The 23,369-nt window shown below is 47.2% G+C and overlaps 1 long non-coding RNA gene across 1 annotated transcript in view; it reads left to right on the top strand.

Annotated features, from left to right (window-relative positions):
- LOC137205624 (uncharacterized) overlaps window positions 1-20,518 on the top strand; it is a 39,342-nt gene extending 18,824 nt beyond the window's left edge. Inside the window, exons 2-3 of the long non-coding RNA XR_010934225.1 lie at window positions 13,766-13,837; window positions 20,314-20,518. This is a non-coding gene — a long non-coding RNA (uncharacterized lncRNA). The remainder of the gene's footprint in view (window positions 1-13,765; window positions 13,838-20,313) is intronic.
- The last annotated feature ends 2,851 nt before the right edge of the window (window positions 20,519-23,369 follow it).

The following is a 23,369-nucleotide window of genomic DNA, read 5'->3' as shown; positions in this document are numbered from 1 at the left end:
GTCTGGAAAGGGGAACTGAGGGCTCTAGTGGAGGAATCCTGGTGTCTGTCCTTGATCCCAAACCAATCAGATCGAAGGGGCTTTCAACAGGGACAGGGCATTGCAAAGTTTCACCATGCCCTGAGCACTGTATTTTATGATTTAATATCATCGGCAGATGGACTCATCTCACCATGGACCCAAGAACAGAAGGGCTGCCCCTCCAGAGATGCTGCGTGACCTTGGTTGGTCCCAGCAGCCCATACCCTGCTGTGCTAGGGATGGGTCTCAGCGGCCCATGCCACACCTCAGCAGTTGCCCTTGAGGATACTGGCAACCAAAGACCTAGCCGTGCCTGCTGAGAGCACGCCTAGCAGGAGAAAGGACAGAACCCAGCCTCGCCTGGCCGGTGCTCTTGGACTTTTGAGTGTTAAGTAGAACTCAGTGTTAACCAGAGCTCCAAGGAGTCAGCTAAACCCTGTGCCCCTGCAAACCAGAGCCAATGAATGGAGCATGGCCGCAGAGCACCAAGTTTCACTACGAATTGGCAGGTAGAAACAGGCTTGAACTACAGCCAGAGGGTGTGGGTGAGCTGCAAGGAGGATTCCTGCAAAAGCTGTTGGGCCATGGGTAGAAATGGGCAAGCAGTGATAATTTGTCTGTTTTCTGTTTTAGACTCAGGTGTCTTTAAAGGCAGGAGAGCTGCTCAGGAGACGGATGTGGAGTTGTCGTTGCCCTAAGTTAGAGACCAGGGCCAAGCGACCACCCGCCCCTCTCCAGGCATGGACTCAGTCTCAGTCCTGCAACACAAGGACTGAAACATTGAATGGCCTGTCTCTGGTTTGCTGGGACCTTTGGGAAACCCAAATGCAAAGTAATTAGAGTGAGGGGCTTTAAATTTCTTCAAATGAAAATATTTTCCCACTGTATAAATGCCTTTGTGGGGTTACTTGCTAGCGTTGTTGTATCTCTGAACCTTGTTGAAAATTCATTCATCCAGTTTCATGAACACACACAGAAGGACAAAGGGGACCACAACTCCATGTACATAACTCAATCTCCAACAGGGAAGACTGAGGGGAGCATGGTGGTGAGCTCTCTGATGAGAGCCGGACCCTGGGAAGGAGAGAGGAGGCCAGGACACAGCTGGGGACAGTGGAGATGACCAGGGGCGAGAGGAGCAGACAGAGTCTACGTCAGCCGCATGGCTGGGCTCTGTCCTCCTGACCAGCTGAGTCATCCTGGGCTGGATTTTAGGGGGAGCCACATATTTCCTGCCTTTGGGAAAACCTAGCCTGATGAGGAAGTCAAAGTCCTGGTCTGCAAGGAGCTGCCAGGTGATCTCTGGACTTGGGAAACTTCACACCCATCGGCTCAGATAGAAAGCAGAGACTAGTCCTAATACTTAGCACAACTAAGAATCTTTGGGCCTGCACCTGAGTACTTGCGTCAGGGCAAAGGGAAAATCAAAAGGAAGTCTTTTCCCCAGGGAGCTGGGACAACAGGGACTTGAGTTCCTAGACATTTATCCCCAAGCCCTGGCCTCCTAGAAATGGGTTACTATTTTTTTTTGAGGGGGGGAAGTTGTCCCACCCTCCACTGTCTAACACCACAAAAAAATCTGTCAATTTTGCAGCCTTCTTTTGCTAGAAGGCATAACCACTTAGCCCCCTGATGTCCTTGGCTTCCTCCTAAGACATCCCTGGCTATGAACTCCTTTAAGATGATGTCTTTGTTTGGGTTCCCTAGAAAATAGAGCCTGAGGTAAGGCTTAAGTGCTACTGCTTTATTTGGGAGGTGCAAATCCAGAGCAGCAAGAGTGAAGCAAAGTGGAAATGAAGCAGTAAAGGATGGGGACCAATGCAAGATGATAGTTATTGCACTGCCCATTGCTGCCTGATGAGCTGCAAAGAGACACAGCCGATCAAGATGTAAGTGCATCCCATCAGCCAGGCAGGACATTTCTGGACAGACTGTACAGAAAAACTGTGCCTTAGAACAGTCCATTAGAAAGGGAAAGGAAAGAGAATTTTATCTGAAGTCCTCTCCCATCTTCTCTCTGCCAAAATCCATCTCATAGGGCGCTAATTAACCTGAGCGTCCTGACTGTATCCCTCAGCTCCTTCAGCAGTTGCTTATGAATTCAGAGCCCACACTCTGCATGTTGATGTTTCTTCTAAGACCGAAAGTGCAGTAGAGCCTGAAACTCTGGCGGGGGACCTGGTCAAACTCAGACAACAGAACTGTGTGAGCATGTGTGGAGTCAGTTGACTGTGGTGGCAGCTGAGGGGGGGTAAGCGGCTGAGGGTCTGAGAGAATCTGAGAAGTTTCATAAGCCGTGTCCAGCAGAAATAGAAAGAGTCTCTGGAAGAGGAGGATGAAGAGGGGGCTCCTGCAGAGTCATGGCCCTTAGAGACCAGGGAAAGCCAGAGAGGAAGGAAATCTGAGAGACAGAAGAGGAAGGTGACGAGTTGAGGGGTTTGTAGAAGTTGAATTAGGCAAAATGAAAGGACTCAGTGACTCTGGGTAGGAAGTTACTCCAGTTCTGGAAGCTACTCCAAGGGCACTCCTCTGAATAAAAAGGTGCATTATATTAGTGCCTTCTTAGCCAGTGTGTGCTCTTGGTTGTAAAGAATAGGTCTTCTACTTTTTCTAAGCCCACTGTATGGTAAATTGTAAAATGGCCATAAATTCTTCCTCTCCCTGAATCCATGCCCTTGCAAAGTGACACTGTAGATACTCCCATCAGGAGGTGGTCTGTTTTTCCATCTCTTGAATCTATGCCAACCTTGTGACTTACTTTAGACAATAAGACGTTAACAAACATTATGTCAGTAGAGGCTTGGAAAGCACCCTTGTGCATGGGGGCTTGCCCTTTTGCTAAGCTTAGACCCTGGGACCACTGTGTGAATGAGCCTGAGCTAGCCCGCTGGAGGATGAGAGGCCACATGAAGGAGAACTAAGGTGCCCATCAGATGTGAGCGAGACCACCCTTCATCCGGTTGCTACCTGACCTATCAGCTGACTACAGATGCGTAAGGAAGCCTAGTGGAGATCAGCTGAGCCAGCCCAGACCAGGAGAACTGACCCATGAATCATATGCCAAATAATTAAATATTTGTTGTTTTAAGCCACCAGTTTTGTTCATTATACAGCAAAAGTCAACTAATTCAACTTGAATAACCCATTGAGTGTTAAACTCATAGATTGTGTTTAGTATAGATTTTTAGAATAGAGCTGAATTTCATAGAATCCATTACAGAGAACATCATCTGAATAAAGAGGGTAAGTGATGCTTGGTGGTGGTAATGGTGAAGGTAAGAGTGATTCGATGCTGGTCATGCTTGATGACAGCAGTGGTAACGATATCTGTGAAGGAGATGGTGAGTGTGTAATTGTTGTGGTGTTGATGCTAAAACTGATGAGGGTGATGATGAGGATGTTTGTGAAAGTGGTACAGCAATGACTGTGGTGGAGATGTTCATAATAAGTGGGGACGATTGTGCTGCTGGTGGTGGAGGTGGTGGTGGAGGTGGTAATGACTGTTGGTGTTGTTAATAATAATCATGGTGAAAATAATGGAGAAGCCAATAACCATGAGGGGGATGACAAGACCGATGATATTCATTGGATGGTGGCAATCGTGGTAATGGTTTTCATGACCATATTCGTGGTGGTGATGATCGTGGTGTTGAAGATGATGGTTTTGACTGCAGTAAGTTGATGCTGCTAGCTAAGATATGTCCAGATCTCTATGGCGAGCAAGTCCATTGGCCTGGATTTCTCCTTCCCATTATAACCTAATAACAAAATCAAGCTCCCAAGGGAAGAGGGGTTTTCTGAGCAAATTATTCTCTGAGCTGGGAAGATTAGAACCCCTGGCTTCAGTTCCTTTCTTGACAAGAATTGATGAACTAGAGCCAGGATAGAAGTGGAAGAAGAATGAGGGGCCTCTGCTGTCAGCGCCAGCTGCCTCTTTGAAGGCAGAATGGGAGAAAAGGCCCACAAAAGGTTGGGCAGCTTGTGGAGGGAAGAGAAGGCATTTCTCACACTACTTCAGGCCAGAAGCCACAGATCTGGGTCTCCGGGAGCTCCAGCGGCAGGCTCCCTCGGCCCTGGAGAGTGCCAACAGCTAGGAAGCAGGACACGGACAGCAAGATGTCTACAGCCTCATGTGGCCAGACTGAATCCCTGTGGCAACATGTGCGGAAGACCTCCAGGGGCCAAAGGCTCAGTTTTGATGGGGCTTGGAGTGTTTGTCATCTGCCACCTTAGTTGGGAGGGGCCCACTGTGCCTTTGCTCTGTCTCAGACACCCTGGGAGAATGAGCTGTGGAGCCCGGTCGGAGCTGGAGGATGGGGAGAGAGTGAAATAAGATGCTGACGACAGGCTGCTGGCTTGGGGGGCAGTGTGATCCTTGGGGCCTGCGGAGGTCAGACATGGGGAGGACAGGGAGGGCTAGAGCTGTCCCAGCTGCAGTGCAGCTGCTCGCTGAGTGGTCATCCAGAACTTGCTGAGGACTGGGAATGCTGCAGTGGTTTTATCACACAATGTGCGTTCTCCTGCTCGTCAGCTGGACGCAATACTGGCTTCTCTGCTGCTCCCCAGAACCCTGCTCTTGGAATTCACACCTATGTTTCCCCCACCTGAATGGAGGCACGTCCCTCTCACTCCTGCAACCTGCTGTCACGAATTGCAGAAGCATAGCTGGGAGCTCAGTGGAGTATTCAGGGCTGGGGATGCCTTGTCCCCAAGGCGTGAGCCCCCTCCTCAAACATGATTCTTAGTAAGGCCCATGACAGGTGTCAGCAGAAGAGGGAAGAGAGTAGGGGAGGGCAAATCATTCGTTTGGGAAGAACTAAGGGAGGGAAAGTGGCCAGAGCTGTGGAAGGGCCTGAGATGTTGGCAGAGCCAGATTAGGAAATAAAACTCTGAGAGAGGCTTCAAAGACCCTGTGAGAGAAGAGGGGACATAATTTCTAGAGCCCCAACTGGGTCTGGAGAAAGCTGCAGAGTTTCAGAACATGGGTCAGTGCCTTTAGCTAGCTTGCACGTTAGCTCGTTTTTGTACCTGGGTCTTAATCAGGGCATGTCCTGCAAAAAGGCACTTGCTCCACGGGTAGGTTGGAGCTGAAAGGCAGCCAGGCCTGACTCTACTCATGAAGGCCTGTGCGCTGCTATTGGGCTGCACTCCCTGCATCCCAGGCAAAGGAGAATCTTTTCCTAATCTCACAAATGTGCTGTACGGGCTACTGGGAGCGCTGGTCTAAACGTACTTGGAGCAACATCTCCAACCCAGGTTGGTTCCCTCTCTGCTGCTCTGATCTGACATGCGGGCTTCAACCGGTCCGTTAGAAGGAGGAACGTGTCAGAGGCTTTGGACCTCTTGCCCACAAAGGCCTGGAGCTACCTGAGTGAACCCAATGTCTTCAGCCAACCCAGACAGGACCCCTTTCTCAAGATGCTGATTCTAGCTGAGGAAAAGAGACATGATTACAAAAATGGTTATTGAAGTTTCATGATTCTAAGGGTAATGATGAGAGCATACAACAGGGTATTGATCTCACCTGAAGGTCAGGTTAGGTGTCCCTTTCTGAAGAAGTACCATTTACACTGAAATGTGAATGATGTGAAAAAGTTGGCAAGAAGAAGAGAGTGGGGGTGCGGAGAAGTGTGGTGGAGAAGAGCACGTGTGGAAGTTGTGAGAGAGGCACATGGAAGAGGGCACGTGGCCGTCCCGAAGAAAGCCTGTGTGTCTGTAGCAAGGGAGAGGACACACAACTTGAGATGAGACAGGAGGGTCTTCAGGGTCCAGATCACACAGAAGTTTGTGCACCATGAAGGATGTGGATCTGATTTGTGTTCTGAAGACTCTCCCTGGTTTCTGAACGCAAGTGGATTGGGGGTGGGGAGGGGCTGCTTGTCAGTGGTGGCTTCATTAGCGAGCAGTGGAGAGGCAGGTACCCACTGGAATTTTAACTCAGAAGGGGTTCTTGGGATTTAGTCTCCACTCCGCACACCAACTTCTGTGCCCCACTCAGTCCTGGGATGGACCAGCTTTATCCTTGGTCAGTCTTTATCTTGGTCTGGGATCCCTGGCTCTACTGTATAAATATATATTTTTTTAATGGAGAAAGAAGAAAGAAGACAGAAAGTGCCCAGCACTTTGTATATTGCAGGTGTTGATCAATATTTGGCAAATGAAGGAACAGAGAAACATAAGGTGGAGTTGGTGAAGAACGGCAGTAGAGATGCCCCATCTTTTTGCAGTTTAATTAAGTTCTGTAAAGGTCAGATGGTAGAGATAGAAGGTCAATATGAGGAAGGGAAGGAAGGGCCTAGCCTTTGCAGAAGAGCTTGCGTTTTTAACAGAAATTATTATTATTTCAACAAATCCATAAGCGGCACATTTTTAGGCAGTTGGGGAAAGGGAAGGGAAAGAATTGGGGCAGGAAATGAGGTGTTTGGGACTCTGGCCACCTCAGGGATCATCTTCAGTGTTTCTGCCACACCAGAGACCCAGATATATCCAGAAGGACAGGCCATGACAGTACATGGCGTTTCAGGAGCCCACATGGGCTCCAGGGATGAGATAAGCATGGAAGAAGTGACATCCACACTTCAGAGAGACTCAGAGTGCTGGTGGGGATCCAAGCGAGGATCAAGAGAGAGACCCATGGAGACCTCGGAGAGCTGAATGGGATCAGAGGCCTAAGAGAGGAGCACAGCTATACAAGGGATAGTGCTTGAATCAACCCAGTGGTCAGGCAGGGTGAATAATTTGTCCGTGAGGACACGGCAAATACATCACCCTCCAAACCTTCACACGAGCCAGTGGGGCACAGAGAAATGGGGACAGGATGAGAGCAGGCCTGGAAGGGTTCAGGGCCAGAGAGCCCTTCCTGATGTCAGAAGAGTTTCTATGAGGCAGTGAACTGTGGGAGACCAGCCCCTTCCCAGCCAAGGTGGGCTGTGAGGAGGGTCTCCAAAAGCCTCTAAAATGTGCTCTCTCAAGTGCTTTGTGTCCCATACTTGAGAGTTGGCTGGAGGGGCCTGGGGTCATTGTGAAGGGACAGGTAGGGTCAAATGAGGACCAGAGTTAGGGCCCTATCTGTGTCCAGGGCAGGACAGTCTGAGGTTAAGGGGACAGCCTGAGGGATAGTGTCTCCCTGGAGTGTGTTCTCTACACTGGATTATGGTCTGTCTGTGCTGGGGTGAAGGGAACAGTGCAGAGATGATATCCCTTAAATGGCAGGGGTTGTCATGATTTGGGGCTATACCTTCATTAGAACTTTTCTAACATCTCTGAGCTAGCAGGATACTTTTCAGGGACAGGAAAAGGGAATGACAGGGTGAGTGGGGGTGCTCAGGGCCCTGCCAGGAGGGAGAAGAGAGGTGACCTTGGAGGAAGTGGAAGGAGGGGTTGTGAAGATTTGGGCCAAGATTCCTTCAGGCAACTTAGAGGCAGAAAGCTTGAGAGGTGATGGGAAGGCAGAGTGGGGTGGGAGGGAAGAAGCCGGGCTGTTCCCAGGAGCTCAAACCACCTTGGTGGCCTCCCTGCCTCTCCCGCTAGAGTCCTGCCTGGAATGTAGCGGAGGAACATAAGGTCCTGGCCTTTCCTTGGGTCTGGAGTCCCAGCGAGAAGAGATAGTGGCCTCGCTGTGGTCTGGGTGCTGGCAGCAGGAAATGGCCTTGGATCTGGACCCCTGGGAAGCCGGCAAGTGGAAGAGGATGCTAAGGACATGGGGAGAGAGGCAGTGGAGAGGGACTGGGAATGCACATCTGAGGGAGGCTGAACAAACCTGATCCCTTGATGAGTCATTAGGTTTTGGGAGCTGGGTCCAGCCAGAACTCCCACCCTAGACAGCCTCCAAGACAGGGGTGAGCTCTGAGCACTCACACCCTAGGCTGGGAGGATGCACTCACCAGATGGGGCCTGGTGAGCTCCATATGGAGGGTGAGCCTGTAGCCTGATGGATTAGGGACTGTCCCTGGGGCTATGGTGACACTGAGCGCCCAGGAAGAAAGGAAGAGGCTGGACGAGGCTGGAGGAGTCCATCAGGCATTGGAGAGCTACAGGACTTGGGCTGGTGGGGGGAGGTGGTCCTCTGTGGGATGGATTGAGTCATTTTGGAGAGGTGACAAACTGTGGTGAGGGGCAAGGGATGTGAGATGCAGGTGTCCACCCCAGAGTGTCTTTCCTGGTGGGTTCATCATTAATCTATGGGTTCTATTTTCTCACCAATTCTTTTACAGTGGGTTCAGGCCTCTGCACATTCAACAGATATTGGTGTCTCCATTGTTCTAGCACTGCTCCAGGAGCTTTGGATCCATCAGTGAACAAGAGACCCAAGATCCCTGCCCACAGAGGGTTCGCATTTTAGTGAGCGCCCAGCTAGTCAGGAGGAGCGGTAGGTGGGGTGTGCCAGGAGTCTGGGAGCAGGGACAGGGCTCTGGCCATTGGGCTGGGGATTCAGAGGGAACCTGGGCCTCTGGGAGGAGAAGCAAGAGCAAAGCCTAGGCCTGGGCTTCAAAACGGTGCTAAGAGGATCTCAGGGTGGAGGTTCAGACTCGGAGAATGGATTTGGGTGGATCCTGGGTCTCAGGTACCAGGTAGAACCCACTTATCAGAACACAGGAACAAGGACAAGGCTGCCAGAGGATGGGCCTGCCTCTCCCCATGCACCCCTTCCTCTGGCCTCCCTGAGAGCCATGCTGAGCAGGCTGGCCTGTGATCCAGGTGGGCCTCTGTCCTCCCACCTGCCCGTGGAGAAGCTGGAGCAGATGCTCTGACAGCCGCATCTCAGACTGGGGACGGATTCAGCATCTTCAGCAGAAGATTCCCAAAGAGGCCTTTCTCCTGGAATACTTCAGATGCTTTAGTTTGCTTCCTGGGTGCTCCGGCAGCTCTGGTTCTTGTTAACCCTCCACTGTGAGTGAGATGAGGTCGGGATTGTCTCCATTTTGCAGAAAGGGGATATTGAGTCCCTGACTGTCTACAGTCGTCCCAGTGCTACAAAGAGAGCTGCTGGGAGAATCGGGCTGCTGGCTCCACAAGGTGTAGCCCAGCTTTCCCGCACGGCTGGGAGCCAGAGCAGAGCACATCTCAGACCCCCTCAGATGCACAGGGGAAAGGGGGAGCAGGTGGGCTGCGCCTGCGGTCTCAAAGTCGTGGCGGTAGCTTGGAGGAGGGAAGGGGATGTATGGGAAGCCCCACATCTTCCCCTCGCCCCCTCCCCTGTTCCTAGGGGCTGCGGTGAGCTGAGAACTGAGCCTGGGGCCCAGTGCTGCCCCATGATAGAGAGGTGAGGCTGGGACATGCCGTGGATTTCTGGTCGGCGTTCTTGAAACAGCAGCAGTGTGGTGTACGTGGCCACCCTCGATCCATCAGAGGCCTCCTGGGGAGCCCGGGCAAGCTCAGCCTAACCTTGACTGTCAACCACTTGGTCTCACTCGGCTGCTCAGCCTGGGGCTGGTCCCCTCCCTGGCACTTGGTCTCCTTCCTGGGACCCTCTTTGCTCTCTGTGTATCTACTTCTAACCCTCTTATCCTTCCCCATTACGGTCTCCCTGCGAATCAGCGGCAAATCCCTGTAATTATTGCCACATCTCTGCCACAACAATGACCTCTGGAGAACATCAGCTGGATCCTTTAGTGGACTGTAAGTGGCCCAGCTGAGATGCAAGTCTTGCTGTGCCGTGGGGCCTTCCCAGCCTTGGGACACATCTCTCCCTCGTGGCTCTTTGCCCCTTCCTGGGGTTATGGTGGCAGCGGACCTCCCAGCTCTGGCCCCTTCCCCGGCTCTGCGTCTCTGATCCTCGGCCCAGCTGCCTGCATCCCTCCCTCCGCAGGCAGCCTCCTGGCTGACTTCACTCCCTGTCACATTCCTGGCTGTGAAAGGGACCTCTTCCAGGACCCTGGGGAGATGACATGAGTTTGTTTGTTTTTCTCCTGTCTCCACTTCAAGGGCTCCACTGGCAAAAACAACACCCTGATGACTTCCAGCTCTTCCCCTCCTTTGCCCTGAACATGGGAAAGACAGCCTCCACTCTCAGCCATGGCAGCTGGGGAGAGATGAGCACAGGGGCTGGCTTTGAGATGGCCACTTGCTCCTAGTGCCCTTTCGAGGAGCACTCACAGAGTCACCTGGCATTCACAAAGCTCTCCTGTGGTACCAGCCCCAGGAGCCCCTTGGGGGAGGCAGGAAGACCATTGTTCAAAGAAAAGGGTCTGGGGAGGCCAAGTCTCAACCCAAAGGAATGAATCGAGGGGAAAACATCGAGCCAGATTTGAGGCTCAGAGTATCTTTCCTGACTCCTCTCATACTAAATTGTATGCGACCAAGCCTCCTCATAGCAGATGAGCAGATGTGTGTTCCCATACAGATGAACTGTGCTGAGCCTTTCAAATCATGACTCTAAGAGACTTTCCTCTGATGAGAGGGGCGTCACACAGAACCAGTGAGAAGGGATTGTGTGTGGGGCACAGGGTGTGCCTACCCTCCAGCTTCCAAAGATGAGCTGCTGAGGACCAGACCTCTTTCAGGGGACCAAGGGAACAGCTGCTATCCCCTTTAAAGGATAGTGTTTGTGTCAAAGAGGGTGATATTGAGAGCCTAGAGGAAGGACAAGGTGAATGACTGAAGACATTCTAAATACTACATCCCCCTCCACAACTTTGGCATTGGTAGGGCCGCCATCTTGGCATTTGGGCCTGTTGTTGAGGATGGCCTAGTTTCTAGTAGGGCAAGAAGCTGAACTATCTCCAAGGGCAGAGCAAATCTTTACTACCACCAGTTCTGTGCATAAACTTCAGGGGACCACAGAGAAATGGGCCCAGGATGAGAGCAGGGCTCTAAGAGGCAAGGGCCGGAGAGCCCTTCCTGATGGCAGGAGGGTCTCTGTGAAGCAGTGGATGCAGGGATAGCTCTAGGGTCAGTGAGGAACCCATAGATAGCCAAGTCAGAACTACAGACCTGCCCGATCCATCTCCCCTGGATTCTCAGAAAGCAATCCTCAAGGTGCTGAAATGGGAGCTGATACAGGAAAACACAGGGCAGTGGAAGAGGGGAGATTCAACTTCTTCAAATCCTCAAGTTTCAGGCCTGTGACCCTCACTTCACCCAGGGCCCAGCCACTGCCCTGAGGAGAAACTGTTGCATAAAGTCCACTTGAGATTGTACAGGAGAAGTAGTATCGTCTTGAGCTCCCTCGAACCCCTGCTCCATGTCTGCCATGGTGGGCAGGGCTCTGGGTGAATTGTTCCCACAAGATCAGATCTCATGTTCTTTCCCTTAAGGGCCCTCTGCCTTAAGTCCTTAAGGACTCCTTGGGGGAGTCCTTACTCATCTTGATCAGTAAAATTTTGTCCCTGGGGAGTCCAGGTCTTAGGGGGCCTCATCCTTGGAGATCTGTTGGCTGCTCAGCCCAAAGGAGAGGGCAGAGTCATGGACATGAGACATGCACTGGGACACAAAATGGACAGTGACCACAGCTGCCAAATGGAGTTCCTTCAAATTATACTTGGGGATGCTGGACAGAGTGTGGAAAGTAGGACCAGCTGGGGTTGGTCAGGGAGTCTTCTCAGGGGATTTCAAGGACAATGGGTGACATGGATTGGCAGAGAGGTAAAAATGTCACAGAGGAGAGGCTGGTAGTATGAGCAGTCCTATGCAACTCTGTGCCGACATAGTGGTGCTATTTAAGGGCACTGGCAACAGCATTCTAGTGTCTTGGGGCACAGAAAGGCCACCTTACCCACACTGAGTTGTCCTCTCTGTCTTTTCCCTACATCATATTTTCTCTTGGTTCCTGTATTTGGAACATATTTCATGCAGGTCATCCATATTCCTCTTGACATGAGGTGTCCAGAACTTATTCTCTCATCTACTCATTCAGTCCATATATAGTTAGCATCTTCTATGTTCCAGGTTTTATACTGGGTGCCAGGGGCACAAAGATGAATAACACCCAGTTTGGTCCTCAGGGAATTCTTAGTCTAATGCAGTGCTATTCAACGGATCAAGAAGATGCTCTCAATCTGTGATGTCTAATATGGGAGTCACTGGCCACACATGGCTACTGAGCACGTGAAATGTGGTTAGAGCAGCTGAGGCACTGAATTTTTATTTTACTCAATTTTAATTAATTTAAATTTAAATAGCCACATGTGACTGGTGGGCACCATATTAGACAGCACAGATCTGATGGAAAGAGAGAGAGGTAACCAAGCCATTTCATTATCAGCACAGTATGATCAGGCTGCCACTGTGGTCTGGTCAAAGTGGAGGAGAGAGAGTGACTAGATGTGTTTGGGAATTAGAAAGCCTTCCCAGATGAGGTGACCTTTGAGCTAAGTCTGGGATGACGAACAGGATGTGCATGGTGATGGGGAGGGGGCGTATGTGGGCAGAGGCTCAAACTAGTGATTCCTGTGATTTTTGTAGACTTCCCAGCTGGACTTCTCCATAGATTAACCAGCAGAGCTGGGCTTGAACAAGGAGATACAGATGTGCTCTGCCCATTGGTCTGGCTCTCTGCCCTCCTCAGTTCCCAGGGAGGTGGGTGATGACAGATGGACTCATGACTCTCCCTACACTGAGCGATACAAGGAGCTGAACTGACCCTAGGAATGATGATTGCACCCTGGGGAGAGGCTACGGGTTATCTGGAGACAATCTGGGAAGCTGGGAAGCATTTAGGGGAAGAGAATTGACACAGGGGGAGGAGGTTGCTGGGAGCCAGTTTCCCAGTAGAGGCCAAGAATCACTCCCAGGGTCAACTCCATCCTCCTGTCCAGATGGAGAAATGGGGAAGGGGTACTTGGGGCCCCATGAGACTGTTGGAGAACAGCCACTGTGGGGCTGGGGCAAAGAGTGGGTGATGAGATCTTCCAGGGCTCTCCTGTGCTCGAGTCCTTGGTGGCTGGCTAGTAGAGCCTACACCACCCTCATCAGACAAGTGTCTCCCGGGGTAAGGCCCAGATAAAAGAGAATTTTAAAAGTAGATGTTTAATTTCTACATGCCTGAAATAGAACTCTTGATTTACCCTTTCAAGAATCACTCCTCCCCCATGCTTTCCCATCTCAAGATAGCATCACCATCTAGTAAACTGCTCTATCCAGAAACCTGGGAATAATTATGGCTTCTCCACATTTCCTTACATCCCACACTGTCTTCATCAGCAGGTTCCATTGATTCTTCCCCCAACATACATCTCTAGTCCATTTACTTATCTCCATTTCCACTGACACCATTCTGGCCCAAGCTTCTATAATTTCTCATTTGGGAACTTGCCTTTAACCAGTTTCCCTATTTCCTATGCTGCCCTTTCCTATCTATTTTACACAAAGAAGTTAGAGCAATTAAAAAAAAAAAGAAATCAGATTACTTTATTCACCTGCCTAAAAACATTTTCAACGGCTTCACACCTCACTTAGAATAAAATCCACACTCCTTAACATGGTCAAAGAGGTCCTGCATGATTTGGCCCTGATACTTCTTCAAGGTCATTTCACATGAGTCTCCCCCAGCACATGATGCTCCTGCTATACTGACCTTCCAGTTCCTTGAACAAAACATGCTCTTTCCTACTGCCAAGACTTCACCCATGCTGTGGCCTCCCTCTCTCCTCAATGAGATGGCTTCTTCTCACCCTTGACACTTCCATGTGTGTACCCCCTCTCTTCCTCTTCTGTAGCACACTCTCTTTTCCCTCTTAGCAGAATTTGAAATTTGTTCTCTTGTTGACTGTCTTTTTTCACTAGACTCAAAGCTCTGTCAAAACAGGGGCCGTGTTTACTGTGTTCAACACTGTACATCCAGCAGCTGGTGGGATCCCTTGCACACAGAAGGAACTAGGTAAGTACTCATCAAAAATATGAATGAATGGTATTTTTCCTTATTCAGTCCCATGAAATCAACACCATCCTCTGTTAGGAAGAGCTGGCTAACCCCAAGGGTTTCCAACATTGTCTTCAAATGTTACTAATGTTTGTCCTACATTTTCCCACACTTCCTTCATCATAACTAAGACAAGTCAGACTTTTCAGGGATTACCAAAGCCCTGTAGGCTTCCAAGGAACCCTGGTTCCATTAATTTTGATGTCCACTCTAGCATTTTTGAACATAAGAGCTGTTAGCTGCATGGACATTGTGATGGGGTCAGTCCTTTCTCACCTGAGTCTGGCTGGGATTTCCATAAGCTTTTCCTTTTCCTAAAAACTCTCTCTCTCTACAAAACTGTGGGTTGTGTGAGAATAGGTGGACTGGATCTTTAGGAACCCATTTGGGCAGCAGTATTGGAGGGAACCATGCATCTGATCCTGGTGAAAAGGTCTCTGTGGACCAGAAGAGACCTCAGACCCAGCCAGGAACAAGGATGTTGTTCCTCCTTTCCCTGAAATTTCTATTCCAAGGAATTTATAGCCCTCATTCTGAGCAGCACAGACCAATCTCCAGGATAGTATAGTGGTGAGGCTAGGAGCTCAGGCTTTGGAGGTATTCCACCTGGGCTCAAAACCTGTGTAACTGTAGGTAAGTCACAGGCTCTCTGCACCATGTCTTCATCTGTCTTCTGAGTACTTCTTTCACTCCATCAGATCTTGATCCTGTTTGTTACCCCCATGACCATCCCTAATATAGGTCATGTAGAAGGAGCAAGCAGTGGATTGAGCTATCCTGGGCACTTATCTCTTACATGATTACTGTAAGTGTCTTGGGTCCAGGAAAGGCAAAGGCTTAAAAGTTGGGCCTGAAAACAGAGCCAGCTGCCATATCCTTGACTCTTGGCTCATATATGCCCTCCACGGGTATGTAAATTTTTCTCCGTTAACCAGGACCTCTCCTGAAATAGAAAAATGTCACAACTTACTTGTTGTTTTTTATAAGAAAAGTAGTCTGTTCATCCCCTCCATTATAAAACAATTCACAGAAATACAGAAACTGTCCAATGTCAAAAAATTTATTCATGTAATTCATTACACAAATAAAAGAGTAAATTCATGATCATAGCAATTGACATTTAATAAAATTCAAAATTAACTTTTAATTAAAAAATTTCAGCCATCTAGGTCTAGAATGATATTTTTCTTACTTGGTAAAAGAGTGTCAAATTATATCCACATCATTTTATCCAGAATGGTAAAATACTAGAGGCATTCCCATTAAAGTCAAGGAATACTATTGCTACATTTTTCAACATAGTTCTGCACATCCTAGACAATGCAACAAGAAAAAAAATTGGGTAGCATAAATATTGGAAACAAAGATGCAAAAACACCATTATTTTCAGAAGATTTGATTGTCTCCATATTGAATATCTATTGCTGCTCCAGCATCTGTTGGCTCTTCTCCTGAAATAGCTCACAAACTTCAGTTGAGGATCCACTCCTTCATACATTTTTGGTCCATGTGATCTGGTTAGAGCTTCTTCCGCAGCACTAAGAGTCAAGCATGTGATCCAGGTCTGTCAACCAAAACACTCCATGCTCCTGGGTTATTTGATGATGGCCATGTGACCAACCACAAAGAGTCTGAGAATGAATTTTATACATCCAAAGACCAAGGAGAGAGATGGATAAAACCAAAACCTCCTGATGTTAAGTCTTTGTCCTGGACTTTCCATTGTCAGAGTAAATAAATTTCCTTTTCACTTAAGCAGATTATAAAAAAAAAAAAAAAAACCAAAAAATAGCCTCATTGAGACATAACTCACATACCATACAATTTGCTCATTTAAAGTGTACAAGTCGGCCCCGCGCGTCTGCCCCGGAAGTGGACTTCGCCTCCTCAGAAGCGGTGTCACCGGGAAGGGTATCAGGAAGGCTATGAAGAAAGAAGTAATTTGGGTATGATTGAAGGAAGACAGTATGGCGCGTTACATGGAGCTAAAATCGGATCTGAGATTGGGTGCTACCAAGGTTTCGCTTTTGCTTGGAGACGTCTCCTGCAGTGTTGCGCCACTGAGAAATACAGCAAAAAGTTGAAGGTCTTAGTATCGTTGATTGGAATGATTCAGAAATTCCCTTATGATGACCCTACTTATGATAAACTTCACGAAGACCTAGACAGAATTATAGGGAAATTTAAGCAGCTTTGTCATTACTAAATGTTCAGCCCGACTTTAAAATTAGTGCAGAAGGTTCTGGACTTTCATTTTGAGGATGACAGACGCACAAAGACGAAACATCAGGGAACAGATGTTCATATGTTAAGTGTTTAAAAATATGATTGAAGGCAAAACAATGATGGGGAACTCATTGTTTTGCAGGGGGGACTCATTGTTTTGCAGGGAGGGTTCCAGCGTGGCCGGTGAAAGGGCTTCCTTCCCCCCAGGTCTGCCAGGTCGCCTCGGTGCCCCCCACGGGGCCCCTCCACACAAGCCCGTCCTTTGTTGGGCCCTATCTGCTCTGTAGTGTGAATGCGGCCCTCGCAGGACCCTCTCAGGGCTGTTCTTCTCTGGTCCAAGGTCCAGGCTGCTGGCTCACAGGTTCTTGTCACCTGGCAGGCCTGACTGGATCTAGACTTGAGTTGGCTCTGGATAGGATAAACCTCCCCTTTATATCCCCCGGGCTTTGGTCAGCGCTCAGAGGGACAGGTTTTTTTTAAAAATGAGAGCCACAGTGTTGACACTAAGCAGGTTAATGGGAAGGAGTGATGGGTACTGTGATATTTATTGACCCTTGAGATATGCCAGTGCTGTGACCTGCTTCTCATGTTTTATTTAGTCCCTACAGGAGCCCATGAGGTGGGAGTTATTCCCGTTTTATAGACGAGGAAACCAAGGCCCAAGAGACTGCCTGGTCCAAGGACAGTGGGCGGCAGGGCTGGGACTCCAGCCCCGTCTCCTGGAGCCTGCTCTGGGACACATGGTCATACCCACAGGCTTGGGGTCCCTGCCCCCAAGTCCCCGCTATGTCCCGTGGAGCCCTGGGGCGTCCCCTGTGGCCATGGACGTGGGCGTCTGGCTGAGGGGAGGAGAGGCCAGCCCTGTCCCCAGGGAGCCGGGACGTGCTCTTCCTGTGTCCCCGGGTGGGTGGGGCTCTGCAGCATCAAAAATGGTCAAGCGAAGGAGACTTTAAGGCCACCGTTCTATGCGCAGAAACTTTGGAGCCTCACTGCAGCCTTCCTTTTAGTGTGAGTTCTTCTGTCTTCTGCCCAGACTTAAAAGGCATCATCTGTACGTGGTGCACGGCCTCAGGAGGGGCTTTTGTTGTCGTTTTCCTGGGTGGATTTTTGTGCTTCCTAAACTATCTGTTTGGATGATGTGTTATTTTTATAACTGGAGAAAAAAAATAAACAGCATATTTTAAAGCAAAAAAATAAATTTTAAAAAAGTGTACAAGTCAATAGTTTTTAGTATATTACAAAAGCCATTGAGTTATACAACCATTACCACCTCTCCACCTCTAGGCAACCACTAATCTACTCTCTGTCTCTATAGATTTGCATAGTCTGTACATTTTATATAAATGGAATTATATATAACATGTGATCTTCTGTGACGGGCTTCTTTCACTTAGCCTAATGTTTCCCAGGTTCATCCATGGTATAGCATGTGTCAGTATTCCATTCCTTTTTATTGTCAAATAATATTCCATTGTATGGAATACCATATTTTATTGTTATTCATTAGTTGATGAACTTTTTGGTTGTCTCTACTTTTTGGTTATTAAGAATAATGCTGTTATGAACATTTGTGTACAAGTTTTTGCATGGACATTTGTTTCCATTTCTCTTGGGTATTTATCTAGAGGTACAATTTCTGAGTTGTATGGTCTATGTTTAATCTTTTGAGGAGCTGCCATGCTGTTTTCCAAAGTAGCCACACCATTTTGTATTCCTACCGGCAATGTATTAGGGTTCCAGTTTCTCCACTTGTAATTATCAGTTTTCTTGATTATAGCCATCCTAGTAGATACATGGTATCTCATTGTGGCTTAGATTAGCATTTCCCTGATGGTTAATGATGTCGATCATCTTTTCATGTTCTTGTTGGCCGTTTGCATATCTGCCAGAGAAATAATTATTCAGATCCTCTGGAATTTTTTTTCTTCTAATTGTGGGACAGGGAAGACCTTCCTAGACATTGCACAATCTCAGAAATGTTAAAGGCAAATATTGAAACTACATGAAAATTTTAAACATCTGTATTTTCAAAGACAGTTAAGTGAAAATCACATTCCCTCTAATTTAGAGGAGAAAATGTTTGAAGCACATATAACAAGGGTTAATATTAATAATATACAAAGAAATTCTACAAATCAACAAGAAAAAATTCAAATCAAAAGCAAACTGGGCAAAGAGTAAGAATGAGCATCTCACAGAAGTGCCAATAGCTAATGAACATATGAAGTGATGCCCTACCATCTTGCAGCTCTGGGACTACACATTAAACCAACAAGGAATTACATTTTTTCTTAACCATCAGTTTGGCAAACTTTTTAAGATCAATGTTATCCATCATTAGTACTGGGTCTCAGGAAATAGGAGTCTCAAGCGCCTAGTTGACATGTACATCATTACAACCTTCTTGAAGGTTTTGGCAGCATCTATACGCATTGAACTATTAACAGAAGAAATTTCAGGGTGGTAACATTGCAGGTGGATTTTGCTCTGTGCTTTTGTGTGCTTTTCGAGCATTCTGTGTTAGGTATATTTTAGCTTTGTAGACGGGGTCAGGGAATATTATTTAAAAATAACACAGGGCAGTGTTGTACAGCAGATTTATAGAACTTACTTATCTTGCATAACTGAAACTTTATAACTATTGAACAGCAACTCCCCCTTTCCCCCTTCTTCCAGCCCCTGGCATCTACAATTCTGCCTTCTGTTTTTATGTAAGTGGAATCATGCAGTATTTGTCCTTCTGTGACTGGTTTATTTCACTTAGCATAATGCCCTCAAGGTTCATCCATGTTGTCACCTATGGCGGGATTTCCATCTTTTATGGGTAAATAATATTCCATTGCATGTATATATCACATTTTCTTTATCCATTCATCCACCAATGGGGCATTTAGGTTGTTTCCACATCTTGGTTCTTTTGAATAACACTGCAATAACATAGGAGTGCAAATATTTCTTCAGTATCCTAATTTCAGTTCTTTTGGAGCTCCTGGTTCATATGGTAATTCTATTTTTTAATTTTTTGAGGAGCCTCTGTACTGTTTTCTATAGTGGCTGTACCATTTACAATCCCACCAACAGTGTTCACGGGTTCTGATTTCTCCATAACCTCATCAACACTCTTTTTTTTAAAAAAAATAATGGCCGTCCTAAAATGTTTGAAGTGATATCTCATTGTGATTTTGATTTGCACTTCCCTGATGATTAGTGATGTTGAGCCTCTTTTCACATACCTGTTGGCCTTATATGTCTTTGGAGAAATCTCTATTCAAGTTCTTTGCCCATTTTTATTTTTATTTTTTTTATAAATTTATTTATGTATTTATGGCTGTGTTGGGTCTTCGTTGCTGTGCGCGGGCTTTCTCTGGTTGCGGTGAGCGGGGACTACTCTTCATTGCGGTGTGCGGGCTTCTCGTTGTCATGGCTTCTCTAGTTGCGGAGCACGGGCTCTAGGTGCTCAGACTTCAGTAGTTGTGGCACGTGGGCTCAGTAGTTGTGGCTTGAGAGCTCTAGAGCGCAGGCTCAGTAGTTGTGGCACACGGTCTTAGTTGCTCTGCGGCATGTGGGATCTTCCCGGATCAGGGCTCAAACCCATGTCCCCTAGATTGGCAGGCAGATTCTTAACCACTGTGCCACCAGCGAAGCCCCTTTGCTCATTTTTAAATTGAGTTATTTATTTTTTGGCTGCTCGGCTCCTTTTATATTTTGGGTATTACCCCTTATGAGATATACAATTTGAAAGTTTTTTCTCCTATTCCATAGATTGTCTTTTCATCCTGTTGATCATTTCCTTTGCTGTGAAAAAGCTTTTTAGTTTGATATAATCTCAACTTATCTATTTCAGTTATGCAAGATTAGTTAGTTCTAGAGATCTTCTGTACAACATTATGCTTATAGTTAGCAATACTGTAGTATATACTTAGAATTTTGTTAAGAAGGTAGATCTCATGTATGCATTCTTACCACAGTTATTTATATACAAAAATTATCTATCTAACCAAATTGTTATTTGAGTGACAGTGCATAATAAAAATATTCTTAGTGATACATGGACTTGGATGACCAACCATGAAAAACCCACACTGAAGACACTCTTTGAAGTGTCCTTTAAGAAGAGAACTCAACTCAAGTGACAATGCAAGATATATCAGATGCAAAGGTGATCAAAAATTTTGGCAAAGTTATTTACTTGTCTGTTTTATTGACAGGATCAAAGAGAAAAAAGAGGAAGGGCCCACTATGACATGGATGCATCTCGGTAGCATAATTCTGAGAGAAAAAAAGAAATCTTGGAAAGTTCTGGTGCTCAGCTATAATCCCCCAAGTTTGAAAACAAGTAAAATTTTAAAAGTTTTATATTTAAACATACATATATGTCTGATAAAACTACATTTTTTTTAAAAAAGAGAATGGTACACATGATATTCAGCATAGTTATTCTGAAGTGGTGGGGTCAAGGGACAGGAAGGGAGGGGAACACAGGAAGTTGTTCATTATCTGTAATGTTGGGTGGTGCTCTGTGGGTGTTCAGTTTCTTAGAAATAAACAAAAATACGTAAATAAAAAATACTCTAGAGCCACATATGAACCAATGATGATAATGTTCCAAGAGGGAAGTTGGGTATTATTGTAACTTTGTGTACCTGAGTCCATAAGAAAGAGAAGTTAAGGAAATACAAGGCAGTCCCATTTATTTGTCTTCTTGAAGTTGCAAACTGTTTCATAGTTAGTGTTGGGAGCCTTTGAACAAAGTAGGTCTGGGCCAGAAGTGGATTCCAAGGTTAACATGTGCCTTCTGGCTGTCCACCCTACCCCCACCCCCCTTAGATGCCTTGTATTACAAGGAGGGATGTAGACACATGGCCAAAGGGAGGCAGGGAAGAAGGTGATCAAAACACAGGTGTGGGGGTCAGAGAGCCTGGTTTCAGTTCTCATTCCTGCCACAGAGGAGTGAATGTGGGCAAATTATTTAACCCCTCTGAGCCTGATAAAATGATATATGTGCACATTGCTTGAGTATGATAAAATGGCTCATGATCACATTGCAAAGTGCTTGACACATGGCAAATGCTCAAAAATATTAGCAAAAATAATGAGAAAGAGAATTAGAACACTAAAATAAGAATAAGAAACACTTCTACAAAAGAAAAAAATCCTGGGAGATTTAGGTTGCGTTCTTTGATCCAAGACTGTTGATAAATTCTGGAATTCTGTAATAGTTCCTCAACCTCCATCACTTTCATTCCATTTTGTTTTGTTTGTTTCTTAGTTTCCTAGTAAACATTTTGAAAAACTCCAACCTTATTTTTGGCTGATTGAAGGGGAAAAGGACTTGGCTGGAAGAGCAAGGAGGAAGCTATTGTCTTTCTCGTGAGGCTGCCACCCAGGCTTCCTGGGACTCAGGGCTGGGATGGGGACAGTAAATGGACCTCACGTTTGTTGAGCCACTACTCAGAGCCAGGCACCGTGTTCTCTCAAAGGTCAGAACAAGTTTTGGTAATGTCACATCCAGTTCTAAAATGCCAAGATTTTATGCACTAGGTGAGGAGTCAAACTCTGCTGGGTCCCGGTGAGTGAAGAAACTCAGAGAAGCTGGATGCTAGCAGTTAGCATTACTCAAAGGGGTTTGAATGCAGATCACCCCAGCAGGAGTCCACCTGCCCAGCCTAGCGTGTGGATGCTGTTTAAGTCTTCCTCACTCTCCAGGTCCCCGGGAGGTCTGATCTGAGCCCCTGCCCCAATCCCAATGCCTCCGCTTCAATTGCCAGTAAGGACACAGCAGTGCAGAGAAGTGGGCCATCGACTTCCCTGGCTTTTGGAAGCCAGTGTCCTCTGTGCCTTCATGAGGTCATGTAGGCCTCTGTGGATCACCCAGGCTCGCTCCACAGTTTGTGTTGGGGTTTCTGGGAGTTTCCCGGATTGTCTCCAGTTTGCCTGTAATGTAGCCTCTTCCTCTCCATCCTGCTGCCCCTCCAGCTCCCTTCCGGCAAACCCTTGGGAAGGTGCCAGAGTTCCCTCTCCCAGCGTGCGAAAGCTCAGATCTCGGAGGGCCCTGGGTCCTGTCTGGCAACTGGCACGGTGCATATGGACAGCCCAGGCATGAGGCTGGTCATGGGGTGGGTGGCCGCCCCAAAAGGCAGCTGCTGGTAGATGGTGGTCCTGGCCCCATGTTGATTCCTCGGTGACATCTGAGTCTTCGTTACGTTCGAAGCTACATCTTTTGTCTTCCTGCTTTCCTGAAATAAGGAATGACAAACAATCCCAGAACCGGAGCCACATGTCCCCGAATGCGTGTGGCTCAGCATCAGTCATGTTTTTCCAATTATCCCTTGTTCTGAATGCCACAGTTAATACGCGCGTGCACACTCACTCACATACCCGGGACAATTTTTAGCCAGACATTCAGGCTCCTCTTTTCCCAGAACCCCATGGCCCTTAAAGGTCGTGCCCCACCCAGCCCCTCCATCCCTGCTCCACAGCCCCCTGGCCCCCTGGCCCCCGGGCTCACCCCTGCTCTGGGAAGGCCACTGTATCAAGACAGGATGTACTTGTTTTTGTGTTGCCTGGATCGCCCTCCCACCCGCCTCAGGATGTCTAAACCCTGCCTGTCCTTAAGACCCAGTGCTAGGCGGTCCGCCATGACAGCTTCCCAAGGCCTGGTCCCCATGCCCATCTCCCTGAAGCCTGCATTCTGACCATACTGGGGGGTCCAAATGAATACCTCCCAGCCTTTTTTACTCTAAGAATACTTATTATAATGTTTTAAAATATAATATTTGGGGTGGACAGCAAAAGGAAAACAGATTCATTAGAAATACAGATAAACAGAATAAATAAAATAAAAATGGCCCTATTCCCTCTACTTAGAGGTAACTACCATTCACATCTCCACCTAGAAAAGTAAGCCCTTTTTCTAGACACACACACACACACACACACACACACACACACTTGCATACTCGCACTTACTTTTTTAAAGAAAAAGAATTGAAGTCATACTTACATATGGTATGACTTCATAACTGCTTTTTTTTTCATCCAACAATGTATTGTGAACAGCTTTCCACAAAAAAATCCCTTTTTAAATGTCAAAAGATTCCATGAATGACCACATAAGAGCACTTATACTTTTCAAAAAACATTTTATTATGGAAAAGTTTGAACATACAAAAGTAAAGACAACAGTATAATAGCCCCCCATGTACTCATCATCCAGCTTCAATAATTATTAACATTCTCTCCTTCTAGTTTCATCTACCCCCTG

This window comes from Pseudorca crassidens, chromosome 14, assembly GCF_039906515.1.
Source record: "Pseudorca crassidens isolate mPseCra1 chromosome 14, mPseCra1.hap1, whole genome shotgun sequence".
NCBI classification, from domain to species: domain Eukaryota; kingdom Metazoa; phylum Chordata; class Mammalia; order Artiodactyla; family Delphinidae; genus Pseudorca; species Pseudorca crassidens.
The sequence above is the reverse complement of the archived record's forward strand: the minus strand, read 5'-3'. Positions and strand labels throughout refer to the sequence as shown.